The 8860-nt window shown below is 43.0% G+C and overlaps 1 long non-coding RNA gene across 1 annotated transcript; it reads right to left on the bottom strand.

Annotated features, from left to right (window-relative positions):
• Positions 1-601: 601 nt before the first annotated feature.
• LOC141418495 (uncharacterized) lies at positions 602-8719 on the bottom strand. The gene is made up of 3 exons (XR_012443141.1): positions 8021-8719; positions 3149-3243; positions 602-817 (listed from the first exon to the last, which is right to left on the bottom strand). It is a non-coding gene; the product is annotated as an uncharacterized lncRNA (long non-coding RNA).
• Positions 8720-8860: the final 141 nt, after the last annotated feature.

Below are 8860 nucleotides of genomic sequence, written 5' to 3'. Positions count from 1 at the left end.
GCAAAGTGGTCTCGGTGACTTTGTTTCCCTCACCATTTCCTGCAACAAATCCAGTACTGCATCCCCCCCCAAAATTACATAATACTTTGGGACTGAGAGCCGAGTGTACACAAACAAGAGTTTATAGCTTTTACTTTTTAAGCTGTTGCAAGTTGTATGTTCTACGTCTGGATCATCCAAAATTGTAGACACTAGCTACATGTGGTTAATTATTTTATACTTAAAATAAATTAAAAATTCACTTACTCAGTGTACAAACAACATTTCAAGTGATTACTACTATATGGGGCTTGTGGTTATCCCAATGAGACCACAGGTGTAGAATATGTCCAGAATTGTAGAAAGTTCTATTGGGCAAGGCCATTTTTTTTCTGTAACAACTCATACATTATAAACCCTGTCTAGCCTCCAGTAATACCCTTTTGCTTTAAAACAGAAAGCTTTTGAAAAACTCACAAAAGGCCATGTATAGTGTCTTGCACCTGTAGTCCTGGCTACTCAAGAGGCTGCGACAGGAGGATCAAGGAGTCAAGGCCAGCCTGGGCAACACAGTGAGACCCCATCTCTAAAAACAAGTAAGAAAAATTCACAAAAGAAAATCTAAATACAAACTTGTTTGTCATCTTGAGCCACATGACAAAATACGATCGACTGGCAGGTATGAAACAGTAGGAATGTATCTTCTCAGAATTCCAAAGCTGGGAGTTCCAGGTCATGGGTCACCATGGTGAGGTGCTGCTGAAGGATCTCTTCCTGGTTTTCAGACAGCTGTCTTCTCATGTAGACTATGTGCTCATGTGGACTTCTCTGTGTGTTTCTGTGCATATGTGGGATGGGAGAGAAAAAGAGAAAGGACAATCTCCTGGTATCTCTTGAGTCCACGGGCACTAATTCCATCATGAGGGCCCCACCCTTGACCTCATCTAACTCTAAGTATTTATTTCCCCAAGGCTCCATCTCCACATATCATGGGATAAGAGCTTCTGTATGCATTTTGGGAGGGGGTACATAAACAATCAGTCCATACCACCATAATTCTGCCATCTAGAGGCAAACAAGCATTTTGGAATATTTCTCATTTTCGTTGCACATACATACATTACATATAAATGGGTATGTGTCATATAAAGTATATCTCACAATTGAGCTAATCCCCACTCTAATTCTGCATCTCTTCTACAACCTTAATGCAATAATAGCAATTTACCATGAAAAAACCTTCAAAAGCGTCTTTTCTGGTGATGGAACAGCATTTCACCTTGTATGCTGCTGTCATAACTTATGCAATTGAACAGCATTTGTAGCAGATCACCAGCTGTTCCCCAAATCTGCTCTCTACTCCTTTGCTGGAAATAATCTTTTATAATTATTTTGTTTCTTTTTGTGGTACTGGGGTTTGAACTCAGAGCCTTACGCTTGCTAGGCAAGTGCTCTACCACTTGAACCACACCGCCAGCCACATGGTAATAACCTTTTAGCTGGGCATATCATTACCCAGAATGACCACAGTTCCCATCTCATGCTGCAAAATGGCCACATCGACTAAACTCGTGTCAATGTGACAAGTGCATCTTCCAAGCCATGTGCTTAACAGGATGACATCACTTCTGCTGGGACTTACAATACAGAGGTCACAGAGACTTGGTGTCCACTGGCCCTGTGAAAGAAAATGATACTACAGGGAAAGGAAGAGCAACATGGTGGAAGGAAACTGTGGAGACTGGACTTTGCTGGATTGTTGCAGAAAAGAGAAATGGACCTCTCTCTTACTGACAATCTCTTCATTACAGCAGCTTGCCCCCAATGCATAATTTATTCTTTTCCCCAATATGAATAATGGATAATGTAGCAATGTATATAAAACTGTTTTCTCTACTTCAAAGTATTTCATTAGGAAAGATTCCCAAATTAGATTTAATGGGGGTAATAGTGCTATGAAAGGTATGACAATGTAAAACTTCATGTATTGTTTGGTCAAATTGTTTTCTCAGTGAGCTGGATGCCAGGGCTCACAATTGTAACCCCAACTACATGGAAGGTGTAGATAGGATTATGGTTTGAGGCTAGCCCTGGTAAAAAAGCTAGGGAGACCCTATCTCAAAGGACAATGTAGGCATGGTGGTGCATATATATAATCCCAGGTGGGCAAGAGGCAGAGGTAGGAGGACTGAGCTCTGAAGCTGGCCCAGGAAATAGTGTGAGCGCCTTTGTGAAAAATAACTAAAGCAAAAGGGGGGCCAGGGTTATGATTCAAGTGGTTAAGGCCTTGAGTTCAAACCACAGTAAGGAAAAAAAATTGCACTGGCTCCCTGGATGAGGCTCCTCTTCCATGAAGGGGTTTGAGAACCTCACAGTTATCTGGGAGGGAAATGGGCATCATCTTTTGGGCTGGCTTTCTCCACTGGGTCAGGACTGTGAAGGACACTAAGGAGGGAGAAATTGGAGGTGGTATAAAGCAGTGTATCCAGAAGTTGCTGGATATTGTAAAACACTAGAATGTTTCTTTCCCCACCAAATGTTGCAATCATGTGTCAGGAAGTCAGAGCAAGTTATCAGGAGGATGTCTTGAAGAAGGGAATGAGTTACAATGTATAGATGCTGAGGAAAGAAAAATTGACAAAACAAAGATGTCCAGCTGCAGATGCTGGATTCCTGTAGGAATTCAAAAGTGACACCCAGGACAGGAGGCAGCTAGTGTCCCTGCATCCACAAAGCCGGCGTGAAGAAAGCAAAGCGAGTTGGCTTAAAAAATGATCTCGTGTGGCCAGGCACAGTGGTTCACACCTGTAGTCCTCGCTGCTTAGGAGAGCTGGAGGATCACAGTTCAAGGCCAGTCTGATGAAAAAAAAAAAGTTTGTGAGATTTCCCATCTCAATGGGAAAAAAAGCTGGTGTGGTGGCATGCACCTGTCACCCCAGCAATGGCAGGAAGCTTAATTAGGATCTTGATCCAGGCTAGCCTGGGAAAAAAAGACCTTATCTCCAAAATAACCAGAGCAGAAAGGGCTGCTCAAGAGGTACAATGCCTGCCTAGAAGCACAAAGCCCCACATTCAAACACCAGCGCCACCAAAAACAAAAACAAAAGATCTCATGTATGATTCTGCTAAGACAGCTCCCTGGGACATTCACTCTTTCAGACATACTCACAAGAAGACGTTGTGACGCCAAACAGGATTTTGCTTCTCTGCTCTCAACCTGGTACCTTCGCCGTGTTGTTTACAAATTGTTGACTTCTCAAATGCCTACAGATTTATGAAAAAAGTAGATTTTTTTAATCCTTAATCCATTAGTGTGGTGCCAATTAGAGATTTCTTGTATTTTTTTCTTTTTTTTTTTTTTGTGGTACTGGGATGTGAACTCAGGGCCTATATCCTGAGCCATTTTATTGAACCCTCTATTGTGAAGGGTTTTTTCGAGACAGGGTCTCGAAAACTATTTGTCTGGGCTGGCTTGGAACTGTGATCCTCCTGATCTCTGCCCCCTGAGTAGCTAGAATTATAGGTGTGAGCCATTGGGGGCCTGGCTCATCTGTGTTCTTAATAGCACTCTGCTTTTTTTTTTTTTTTAAACTGTGGATTTTGGTGGTATTTTACTGTATCTTTTCAGATGTTAGATTAATTTGCAAGATGGAAGGGAGAACTAGTCTGGGATGAGGAAATGAGGATTTCCTGTCAGCCTTTTGGGATAATTGTTCTTCAAGGTGACAGAGAGAAGGATGTAATTTTACGAAGTTTCTTTCAGGACTTGAAACTGTGTCTAGCTGTCTGAATTGAGAGTATTTTGGAGTTGATAGGAGGGTACTACCAAGGTCATAGCTACACAGTAGCATTTCATGGGAGCCTTGGATTGATACACTGGGCAGTGTGAAAGGAGGTGGGGAAGGCCAACAGATATGCTGAGGTTTTAGGTCAACTGTGAGGGGGTAAAACCTGCTCTGACATCTTTAGTTTTCTTTAGGATTTTGTTTTGTTTGCATTTTGCTTTGTTTCCAAAAGAAAGTTCCATTAAGGGTGGTCTTTTGCTAATGGCAGCAATGATTTCAGGGGGCCCCTGGGGCAGGCAGTGACCACCTAGCCCCTCAGCTAGTTAGCCTCAAGAAAAAGCATGCCAGGCAGGCCTTAGGGTTTAGGGAAACAGCCATTGGCCACTGTGATTCCGTGGTCGCTGATACAGAACTGCGGGGCTTTCTGCTTCTGGTTTCGACGTCTGTTTCTGTGGTCTCTCACAAGACATCCTACTGAAAATGAACAGTCTACCCATTCTATTCAGAATGGGTACTTCTCTGTGACTGGGTAGCAGAAATTTCCTTACAATAACAGGCTAGCTGTGTTTCTCATCTTAAAAATCTATGCTAATTTTATGAGTAAAAATATAGTGTCTTTCTTTTGATTATCTTTTCCACAAATTTCCTTGTTTAGCCAACTATGGATATTTCCTGGCAATCCGAATTTTGTGGATTTGACAGCCAGGTTGCTGTAGTATGTTCACCTGTCTCACCAGTGCTTTAATGTTTATCTTGGTTACATAAAACTTTTTACTCCAACACTTACCTAACAACATCCAAGAAATGGATATTTTATTTGTTACAAAATTAGCATTTTGATTAATTGAATTAATATGTATTTGCTAATTACATTGCAAATAATCACTGATTACCATGTATTACTCAAAGAAGGCAACAGAATATTAATGTAACTCTAAAACTTCATTTGTTTATGAACTCGAGTTTCCTGCTATTTCTAATTCTATTAAAATCAGGAGATTAAGTTCCTCTAAAACGCTAGTGGAATGTTCTCTTTTTTCTTTAAATTTGAGAAACACGTTTTTAAATTTTATTTATTTTTTGCAGTTTTTTGAAGCTTTGTCAGAGTAGTTGAAATGGCAAGCTAAACTTTTAGCATTTGTAGGACTGTAGGATGCATTAGCTTGGGGGAATTGTGATGATTAAAAGCCCTGATTTACTAATACAATAGTTTCCTGAATTAAAAATTCAGTGTTTTTATTATATCAAAAATGCATGCAGAGTTGAAGTTTTAGTCCTTTAATTTTCTACCCATAAAAGAGGTCAAAAAAATCTTCTCCAATCTTTGGCAGTATTCATTAAAATAAAAAGATGACTTTGGTGTGGCCCTGACAGGAAACTGAAATCATCCCATTTAGACCTAAATACACAACTAGATTGGAGAGGTGCTTCTTGAGGCAGGTCCCAGGCAGGCCTGACATAGGAGTTGGGGCTTGGAGTGCTTAGCCTGCAAAGCAGTTAGTAGGCCAAGGCCTAGAGGAGGAGGAAGTGATTAGCTTCTGGGAAAACGCCCTGAGCTGCAGCCCTGTGTTTCTCTGGGTAGGAGTTGACATTGGAACTCTTCTGCCCTCAATTTGAAACAATTCAGTCAGCTTCAAGGACATGCACCTGGGAGAATGACTGGCTTCTGGAAACTTGTTCTGGTGTTTGGGAACAACCTTGCAGATGGAGCCTCAGGAAATAGGTCTCGATCAGCCCAGAGGTGAAGGACCCATTAAACAATAACTTTACAAAAGTAACAGTAAGGAGGGCAAGGGTATTTATTGTTTACCTCAGGGCAGGCATTGACATCCATTCCTTTATTTAATTTTACATCACTTTTCTGCCCTGTCAGCTCTGGCTTACCTACAGTTTTGCCTCAGAATCTGCAGGGGCCGGATGAAATGTAAGAAAATTCTGTTGTAAATAACTAAATCAGCCGAGATTTTTTTTTCTCTCATTTCCTTTGCCTTGTCTTCTTTGGCTATTTTTAAAAAGATTTAGAAGTAGTCCTGTACTGATCTCATTTCCTGGTTTCCAACATTGAATGAACTATGGCTCTGTGTAGTGTTAAAACACGTGGAAGAAATGGACACTTAGGAAAAAGTTTGTGGCAATTTTGTAAGTTTTCTGTAAGTCTAAAATGAGTTTTCAACAGTTGAAATCGTCCATAATTTTTTCTTTGAGTTTTTTTTTTTTTTGGTGGGGGGCAGTACTGGGGTTTGAACTCATGGCCTCACGTTTGCTAGGCAGGCGCTCTACCACTTGAGCCATTTCATCAGCCCCCATAATTTATTATAATTTCTCATATCTTATTTTACTTTATGACAAAAAAAATAAGTGTCAAAATGGAGTACCTTGTATACACAAGTAAACACAAAGAAGAGAATGAAAATGTCCTCATTCAGCTGGCCGGAGGGAGGGATTGCCTGTAAAAAGTTGGTGTAAGTTCACGGAGATGTGGGTACAAGTGAAGTACAGTATGGATGGATTTGTCACTCCAGCTGCAAAGGTGACACTTGGTATTTCTTTACTGAACTTAATTCGTCTTAAGAAGCCTCAGTCTGCCCAATGGGAGATAATTTAGTTGCTCTGGGTAGTTCAGTCATTTTAAGACTTAAAGTAACTTAAACTGGGCATCAGTGACTCATGCTTGTAATCCCAGCTACTTGGGAGGCTGAGATTGGGAGGATCTCCAGGTAAATAGTTCATTAGATCCCTGTCTCCAAAATAACTGAGCAAAATGGACTGGAAGTATGGCTTAATTGGTAGTGTCTGCTTTGCAAGAGTGAAGCCCTGGGGTTTTTTTCCTTGAAGGATTGCTTTCTTAATTTTTCCAAGCCTTTCAGTTATACATGCAAATATCCACAGTTTTTAGAGAACTTAGTGAAGCCATTATACTGAGGGTGCATTGGAAAACAGTGGAATGGGAAGAAGGGGACAAACAATAGAGCAGAACAGAACAGAACAGGTCATTCTTGGCTTCTTGGCGTTCATGCTCACAGAATCAAGGAAGGGTGGGATGTGATGATTTGCACAGAGGGTGGGGCACAGGAGAAAATGTGTAAGACTAGGAGGTGGTGACTTCCCCTTCCTTATCACTCACACCCAAATCTTCCTGTAAACTAATGGTTCTGGTTCCAAGTCACCATAATTTCCTACCTGGGCACAATATTTTCCAACTTATTAGTTGCTTCTATTTTTATTCCATATAATCCAATCTCCACACAGCTGCCAGAATGAATTTTTTAAAAGCCTAAATCAGATCGTCATTTTCCTGCTTCAACCATTCAAAGCCTATCCATCACAGTTCAAAGGAAACCCTAACTTTACCATAGATCATCAATTCCTGTGAAATCTGGTCATTGCCTTCCCCACATCCCTATCCATCCAAGGGCACAAAGCCCCTTTGCAGTTACAAATGTTCCTGTTTTCAGGATACATTGTCTAGTATGATAATGGTGTAACATTTTAATCAAACAAGTATAAATTGCACTTGATTTTTTTAAAGCAGAGAGAACAACGAGTGATTGAAAGACTACTCAAGTTCAGGCTGGTAGTTCTGAGATGCAAACCACTGAGCAAAGTCTTGACTTGAAATAGCACATTTTCTTCCATATGCCGAATTCTTTAGCCACGGGGCAGCCATCACTGAAGATCTTTAGTCTTGAAAGAGTTCTCACGTTTGGAATTTTATCTTTTAGTTGAATGAGTATAGCTAGATTAATTTTACACACGAAGCCCTATCAATCTGGGCAGTCCTGGGCCTATTTTCCAAGAATATTTAGAACCTGCACCCCAAACAATTCCACTGCATTGCCATGTGCCTCCCAAGACTTCGAGAGGAAAGTGCAACAACTGAAATAATTTGGAATGCTGTTTGTGATTGCCTTCATTAACTTCCTTCTGTCTGGTGACAAGAAGTAATAAATTGCCTTACATTCTATCACAGGGGGCCGGGATGCAGCTCAGTGGCAGAGCACCTGCTTCCTGTGCCTGAGGTCCTTGGGTTCCATCCCCAGCACCACTGCACTCGCCCACAAATTCTGCCAATTCTCTCACTCCACTGCTAGCTTAGCAAACATTGTAAGAGGTGCTTCAGCAGCTTTTGCTGAAAAGCACTGATTTCTTACTTGGGCGCACAAATTAACTAAAAACTGGAGAAAAGCTTGGCATCTCTGCCTCCATTTTGTATCTGTTGTCCTTTGCTCTGAGCCACCCTCTCCTGCCACTCTCACCTTGGGATCAAGGAAGGACCGATGACAACATCACAAATGCCTCTTGAAGACGGCTGTGACCACTTCTCTGCTGTGCCATTGGAGGAAAGCAGCTGTCAGTAATTGTCACATGAATAGGACAGAAGGCTGCAGCAGGGCCATGACCCCAAAGCCCACTTCTACGACAGGGGCGCCCCGACCTGGGCCACGTGCCCACGCCGTCCTGCCGCCTGGCTCAGCATTGGCCAACCACGGGGGGCCCTGTCCTGCATCAAGGCTTTCAAAGTTTCCTTGAGATCAACACCAAAATGAGGTGAGAGGGGAAATGCGTAAGTTCCCATAAAGATGTCTGAATGATGTCTCAGAGGCCCAGGCTGAAAATGACAAAAGGAAGCGTGCGTCCCCCGGGGGACCACAGGGGCGGAAGGCAGGTGTGTCATTAACAACGGCTCTCTTGAAGGGCGGAGCTCAGGCCACAGAGGAGGGCCCGAAGGATGGGGGCTTCGGGGGCAATGTCAGAGACGGCGCTTCCATTCCCGTTAAGACAGAAAACCGCACAGATGCCGCCAGCCCCGTGCTCACCGCAGTAGCACTCCGGGGCCGCGTGGCTTTCCCGCGCGCTGCCTTGGGGGCGGGGAAGAACCCGGATGGTAACGCCCTGGCAGCCCGGACCCCCCGCCGTCTTTGAATCGCAGCGCGGGGCGGAGTTGCCCCTCCTTTCTGCGCGTTGATTGGGTGAGGTCCACGGTCTGCTCCTCGTGATTGGAGGACGCGCGTGCCAATCACAGAGCGTCGCTGGTCTTTGGGCTTGTGGCTAGAAGGAGACGGCGTCGACGTCTGGGTAGACGCGCGGCGTCTTAC

The sequence above is a fragment of the Castor canadensis genome, chromosome 17, assembly GCF_047511655.1.
Source record: "Castor canadensis chromosome 17, mCasCan1.hap1v2, whole genome shotgun sequence".
NCBI classification, from domain to species: domain Eukaryota; kingdom Metazoa; phylum Chordata; class Mammalia; order Rodentia; family Castoridae; genus Castor; species Castor canadensis.
This window is presented reverse-complemented; position numbering and strand designations above follow the sequence as displayed.